This window comes from Ursus maritimus, unplaced genomic scaffold, assembly GCF_017311325.1.
Source record: "Ursus maritimus isolate PB19 unplaced genomic scaffold, ASM1731132v1 scaffold_6, whole genome shotgun sequence".
In the NCBI taxonomy this organism is placed as follows: Eukaryota; Metazoa; Chordata; class Mammalia; order Carnivora; family Ursidae; genus Ursus; species Ursus maritimus.
In genome coordinates, this window is record NW_024426774.1 from 5,092,137 (window position 1) to 5,098,897 (window position 6,761).

The window sequence follows — 6,761 nt, forward strand, 5'->3', positions numbered from 1 at the left end:
CGCCTGTTCTAACCCCTTAAATCAAACTGCACACGCCTGTCTCTCATCCTGCCTTGACTCCAGCCAGATTTCCCGTCGGAAGCGTCCACCGCGCCGGGCCGCCTGGGGAGGGCCCAGGGCCGAGCAGCCGGCCGGCCCCGAGATTCGTATTCCTCAGCTCCTGGAGATCCGCAGGTGCTCCCGTGGGCGAGGGCTGCCGCGAGTGGCCCTGCTGTCCTGCTGCCTCCAGCACCTCTGCGGATGACCCCAAACCGAGTCCTGAGGCCCAGCGGTCTCAGGGTCACAGGTGCGCAGGTTAAGAAGCAGACACAAGCGCACCTCCCCACCTGCTCACCCGTCTGCCCGCTCCCCTCCCCTGGAAGCTGGAACCTTCTCCAGGCAAGGGGACCTTGAGAGGATGAGCCCAGAACCCACACTGGGGCCCCTCCCCCTTCAATTCTCCTCTGAGGGGCGCACAGCACACTGTGACCCCTTCTCTGGAGGCTGTCCTTGGGGTTCTGAGGCTCTTTTTCCCTTTTTTCAGACAAAAATATCTTATTCCTCTAACCGTCGCCGCAGATGCATTCCCCTCTGCCGCTGGCCTTCCGCACCCTCGAGTGAAGAGTGCTGAATGGAATCCTCACCTCGTCTCTCAGACCCTGTCTCTGGCCAGCTCAGGTCCTCGGGGTCCACGGCCCCTCCCTCCCGGGGCTCCCTGGAGGCTTGGGTGCTTCCCCTTTTAGGCCTCTCCGGTGCGGTCCCTACGTCCCCGCTGTGGGATGACCTGCACTTGTCTGCCACTCCCAGTTCTCTGGCCGTCTTCCCAGCGTCTAAGGGGACACTAGCCTCCTGCCGGTGACCCCGCTCCGCCAACCACTCCGTCCTCTTCCTTCTCTGGAAGCGGCCTCGCTACTTAGCAGCTCTCACCGGCCCTCTTTTCTTTTTTTCACGCATTAAATAACTGCACAGGGATCTCTATTTTGTTTTCTGTTTGTTAAAACACATGGTAGCCTTGTGCATATGCTTTATACCTTGTTTTTCACTTAAAATACATCTTGGAATTTTTCGCAGGAGAACACAGGTATCTACTGAACTCATTTCCACATCTGTATAGTGTTTCATTGTATATGGCAATCCTACTTTATTTAACAGATTCTCTTAAAAAATGCTTTTTGAATTCCAGTATAATTAGCCTACAATGTCGTATTAGCTTCAGGGGTGCCACGTAGTGATTGACCAAGTCTGTACGTGCCTCAGCGCTCCTCACGACAGGGGCCTCCTTCGACCCCATCACCTAGCTCACCCAGCCCCCACCTCCCTTCTGGTGACCATCAGTGGGTTCTCTGTGGTTAAGAGTCTGGTTTTCTTGTTTTTCTCTTTTTTTTCTTTGTGTTTAACAGATTCTTGATTGATTGACTGTTGTTTCCAGCTATTAGCTATAATAATCAAAGCAGCAAATGCCCACCATTGTGTGTATGCATACGTGCATGGGTATGTGTGAGGGTGTATGTGTATACCTAAATGCATTTGTGTATTTCTGTGAGTATATCTGTAGAATGAATGCGTAACAAAGTAGCCACTGGGTCAAATAATATATTCATTTTATTCATTTTTATTTCGTTCAAAATTGATCTATTTGGCACCCCGTTTAGTCATACCAACAGTGTATAATAGTGGTAGAGGTAAACAATTTTAATTTTTAATTTTTGCAAGTTATAGAGGTAAACAATCCTATCGCATTGTCTTGATTTGTATATTTTTTAAAAAGATTTTATTTATTTATTTGACAGAGAGAGAGAAGAGCACAAGCAGGGGGCATAGGGAGAGGGAGGAGCAGATTGCCTGCTGAGCAGAGAGCCCAACATGGAGCTGGATCCCAGGACCTGAGATCGTGACCTGAGCAGAAAGCAGACGCTTCACCGACTGAGCCACCCAGGCTCCCCCGTAAAGACATATTTTAAAGAAGCTTTTGGTTCACAGCAAAATTGAGAAGAAGGTACAGAGATCTTCCATGTACCTCTGTCCCCACTCATGCACGCCTTGCCCACTGTCAACATTCCCAGCCAGGGTCGGACATTTGTCACAGTCGATGAATCTCCAGTGACACATTGTCATGACCCGAAGTCCGTAACTTGCATTAGGGTTCACTGCTGGTGGTGTATATTCTGCGAGTTTAGACAAATGTATAATGACACGTACACACCACTATAGTATCATACAGATTAGTTTCACTGTCCTAAGTGTCCTCTGTGCTCTGTGTATTCATCTCCAGTCCCTCAATCCCAAGGCCTGGCAACTTCTGATCTGTTTAGTGTCTCCATAGTGTTACCATTTCCAGAACATCGTAGACCTGGAATCGTACAGGGCTTAGCCTTTTCAGATTTGATTCTTTGGCTTGGTAATATGCATTTGAGTTTCCTCCATGTCTCTTCATGGCTTGTAACTCATTGCTTTTTAGTGCTCAATAATATTCTATTGTCTGGATGGGGCACGTTTTTTTTTTGTTGTTGTTGTTTTTGTTGTTTTTGTCTTTTTTTTCATCTACTCACTTACTTGGTTGTCTCCAAGTTTTGGCAAGTATGAATAAAATTGCTACAAACATTGCTATGTCTCTGCCTTTCTTGTTTAGCTTTAAAAGTCTTTCTCAACTCCAAGATAAATTTAAAAAATTTCTTTCTGTGTCCTCATGTTCTTCTGGTTTGTGATTATCTTACTTTTATTTTTATTTTTTTTATTTTAATGTTTTTTTATTATATCATGTTAGTCACCATACAGTACATCCACAGTTTCCAATGTAAGGCTCGATGATTCATTAGTTGCGTATAACACCTAGTGCACCCTGCAATACGTGCCCTCCTTACTACCCATCACCAGTCTGTCCCATTCCCCCACCCCCTCCCCTCTGAGGCCCTCAGTTTGTTTCTCAGAGTCCATAGTCTCTCATGCTTCATTCCCCCTTCTGATTACCCCCCTTTCTTTATCCCTTTCTTCCCCTACCGATCTTCCTAGTTCTTATGTTCCATAGATGAGAGAAATCATATGATAATGCTAAGTGAAATAAGTCAAGCAGAGAAAGACAATTATCTTACTTTTATTTTTTTAATCCATTTGAAATTATTTTGGTTTTGGAATATGTGTTTATTTTTCTCTTCACCCATCTCGTGAATTATTTTGATGGTAAGAGCTACATTTTGCAAGTCTTTGAAATCTACCTAAGATGTACTCAAGTGTTTGGCATATACAAGGCACTAAATACTCTGTTTATTACGGCAATGATACATATTTGCTTTAACAAGTATTAAGCAGTACCACGGCCGTGTAGGAAACACTAACAGCGATAGTAGCTGCCGCTGATCGAAGTTACTATGTGCTGGGTAGAGTCTCCGCAAGTTTTACCCATTTTAAGTCCAACAAGGTATGTGTGTATAATGGTCTCTGTTTTGCACACGACAGAACGAAGGAGCTCCAGATCACACGGCTTTCAAGTGGCAGTGCCCGGACTTGAACGTGTCTTGTTGTATCTTCTAAATAGCAACGTTTTCCAACATCTGTTGCTGTCGGTAACGGCGGGGAGAGGTGAGTGATGTATGGCTCTATGAAGTCACCTCTTTCTGGTCCACTAACTGGAATTTATAGTCCTACAGACTTAGTCTTTACATCAAATATTTTATTGGATTGGATTTAAACCTCTCCACTGTCTGCGGAGCCTGATGAGGTAAGACTTAGTAAATGCTACATGTTGGCTTCTGTCCCAGTGCAGCGGATAGGAGCACTTTACAGTGATAATTTCCTCCTAATTGGTTGTAACTAATGCACTGCCGTTCTGGAATTTGTCACTTACCGAAATGTACCTTAGCAAATGGACCATGTTCTCCATCTAAATGTGAATTTACACACATGAAGAAGCAGCTTGGTGGAGGGGCAAGCGAGGTTAAGGAGAGGAAGGTGACCTGAAGGACATGCCCAAGTGGGCAGTAGGTGACCTAGTGAGAAGGCCACCTTGCGCTGAATCTCGTTTGGATGAGGGAATTTGTCCGAAACAACGGGGATCCAGACTCCTATGAAGAGGCTATCCTCCGCCGAAAGTCAGTGTGTGTCTCCTGGCTAGCCTTTCTTCTTCAGGGGCCTGTTTTCTCATGAGTGGGATCAAGAGGCTTGGTTAGATCTGTGGCCTCATCCTCTGCTTTGCGGGGGTGGCTGGGGAGCTTCCTAAGGGAAGGGGCCGGAAGGCGTCTGAGTCCTCTGCTCCCCCTCCAGCCCACAGCGCTCTGCGTTGCCTCTTTAACATCTGTGGTTTCCCCGGTGACCAGTATTCAAACCCCAGGAAGTGAAGATCCCCGGGGCACCTCCAGCGGTGACATTCTGAGATCTCAGCCCTTCTCCCTGTCTCTGACCGAGGCCAGTGTGGCCAACACCGTGCGCACCGCATGCCATGGTTTTCCAGGACCTCCTCACCCGCGGTGGGGAGACAGAAGTGCAGGGCAAGGCATCAGCAATGAGAAGCCACCTGGGTTTGTCTTGGCACACCCCAGGAGCAAGTAAACACACGCTCGAGGGGCAGCAGGCCCATCCTCTGTGACAGGAGCTAAGGGAGCAGGGGGTGTAGCAGAGGGCGTCTGTGCCCCCGTGTGGAGCTTCCAGGGCTGGCAGGGGCTGGGGACATGTGGAGCGCCCGGCTGCCCCAGCTGGCCCACTTCGGCAGTGCCAACTGCAGCCTGGGGCAGGTTTCCTGGCTGGGGGGGGGGGTGCGCATCCAATTCCAGGGAGGGTGGGCCAAGAGCCTGGGCGGGGGAAGGCACAGATGACACCTCCACACACTGAGGGGACATGAAACTTTCACACAAAGAGGCACTGTTTACTTTCTCTTTGTCAAAAACCCAAAATATCAATGAATTCATCTCTCTCTTTCTCTGTGTCTCTCAGTCTCTCTATCTCTGTCTGTCTCTCTCATCTGCAGTCTACTGAGCTGTAATTTGCCAGTGCTCCAGGGCTCTGAAGGTTTCCAGGCCAACTATAATAAAATTGCATAAGAAGTATGGATGTTGGGCGCCTGGGTGGCACAGCGGTTAAGCGTCTGCCTTCGGCTCAGGGCGTGATCCCGCCGTTGTGGGATCGAGCCCCACATCAGGCTCCTCTGCTGTGAGCCTGCTTCTTCCTCTCCCACTCCCCCTGCTTGTGTTCCCTCTCTCGCTGGCTGTCTCTATCTCTGTCAAATAAATAAATAAAAATCTTTAAAAAAAAAAAAAAGAAAAAAAAAAAAAGAAGTATGGATGTTGGTGTGAATTCTCCCTGCCCCGGGGCCAGGCTGAAACCCATAGCTGGAAAGAGCTGGGCTTTGCAGGAGAAGCACAAATGGGGGGGGGGGGGGAGGGGTGGCAGGAGAGATACAAATTCAGAAAGATCTGCAAGGAATCCCACTTCTGCCTTTTTTGAGCTGGTGGGAAATTAGCAAATTACTTAACCTGTCTGAATGTCAATGTCAGATCGGTTAGAAGGCCGTTTAGATGAATTTGAGATTCCTAAAGCTAATAATATCTGCCTTCCAAGTTTGTTTTGAGAATTATTAGGAAGTGCTCACCTAACTTAACGTATCTGAAGTGTGCTCAGTACAGGGGAGCTGTGATGTTGCACGGGCTAGCCCAGGCTCTGGTGGCTTTGCACGCCTGAGCGGGCACGGTGACCACGACGTCACACCATGTCCTGTCCCCTCTGGGCGAACGGAGCCCACCACGCACATGATGTGTGGCATCAGCGTGTCATTTCCCTGGGCTTGTGAAAAGGTCAAAGAGTGCAAATTTGGAGAAAAGGTTAAAAGAACTAAGTCTCAAAGGGCAGTTTTCTACTTTCACATTCTTTCTTTTCTGTTTTTTCCACCAAATTTCCAGCCTTTTCAGGAAACATTTCCAATTCGAGCAGAAGTCAGAAGCAGGTGTTGGGCACCCCAGGATGTCAGCTCCAGCCCCATGCTTCATTTCTTGCCTGTTTTGGGGGCACACCACTCTCCCTCTGTCCCTCTCCATCCTGACACCATGGTTTTTGCACTAAAATTCAGAGACCTAGTCTGATGAGTTTCAAGTGATGGAGACATCGAAGTTGATATTTGAAGCTGAAAGGGTGTGTGCTCGGTGCCTTCTCAGGATCTTTCTGATGACGTGAGACCTCATTTTTAGGCCCACTGTCAGGCTTTCCACACCAGTTTGTATTTTCTGTGTTGCAGATTCTATGCTTTAATTTTCTAGTCCTCTTTCTCTGGGCACCGTGACCCAGGCTGGTCGAGAAAGTGTGGTGTGTAACTGTGGGTTCTCGAGCTAACTACGAAAACAAATGATCTGAGTGTTTCTGATAAATTTTCAGTTTCACCTATCATATGTTTAGTATCTAAACTCTGTATTCTCTGAATGCCCTCCCTTTTATGAAATTAAAAAAAATTAATTGTGGCAAAATAATGCATAAGATAAAATTTACTATTGTAATCATTTCTCAATGTCTCGTTCAGTCACGGTAAGTGTATTCACACTGTTATGCACCCAAAGCAATCTCCAAAGGTCTTTTCATCTTGCAAAATTGAAACTGTTCCCATTCTTCCCCCAACTCCCCATTCCAGTCTCTTCTAGCCACTGGAAATTAATTTCTTTCTTCGTTTGTTTCATTGTTTGTTTCGTTGTTTGTTTGTTTCTTTCTTTGTTTCTTACTTTCTTTTAAATATTTTATTTGTTTATTTAGAGAGAGAGCATGTGCACGAGGGCAAGGGGAGGGGCAGAGGAAGAGGGACAGAGAGACTC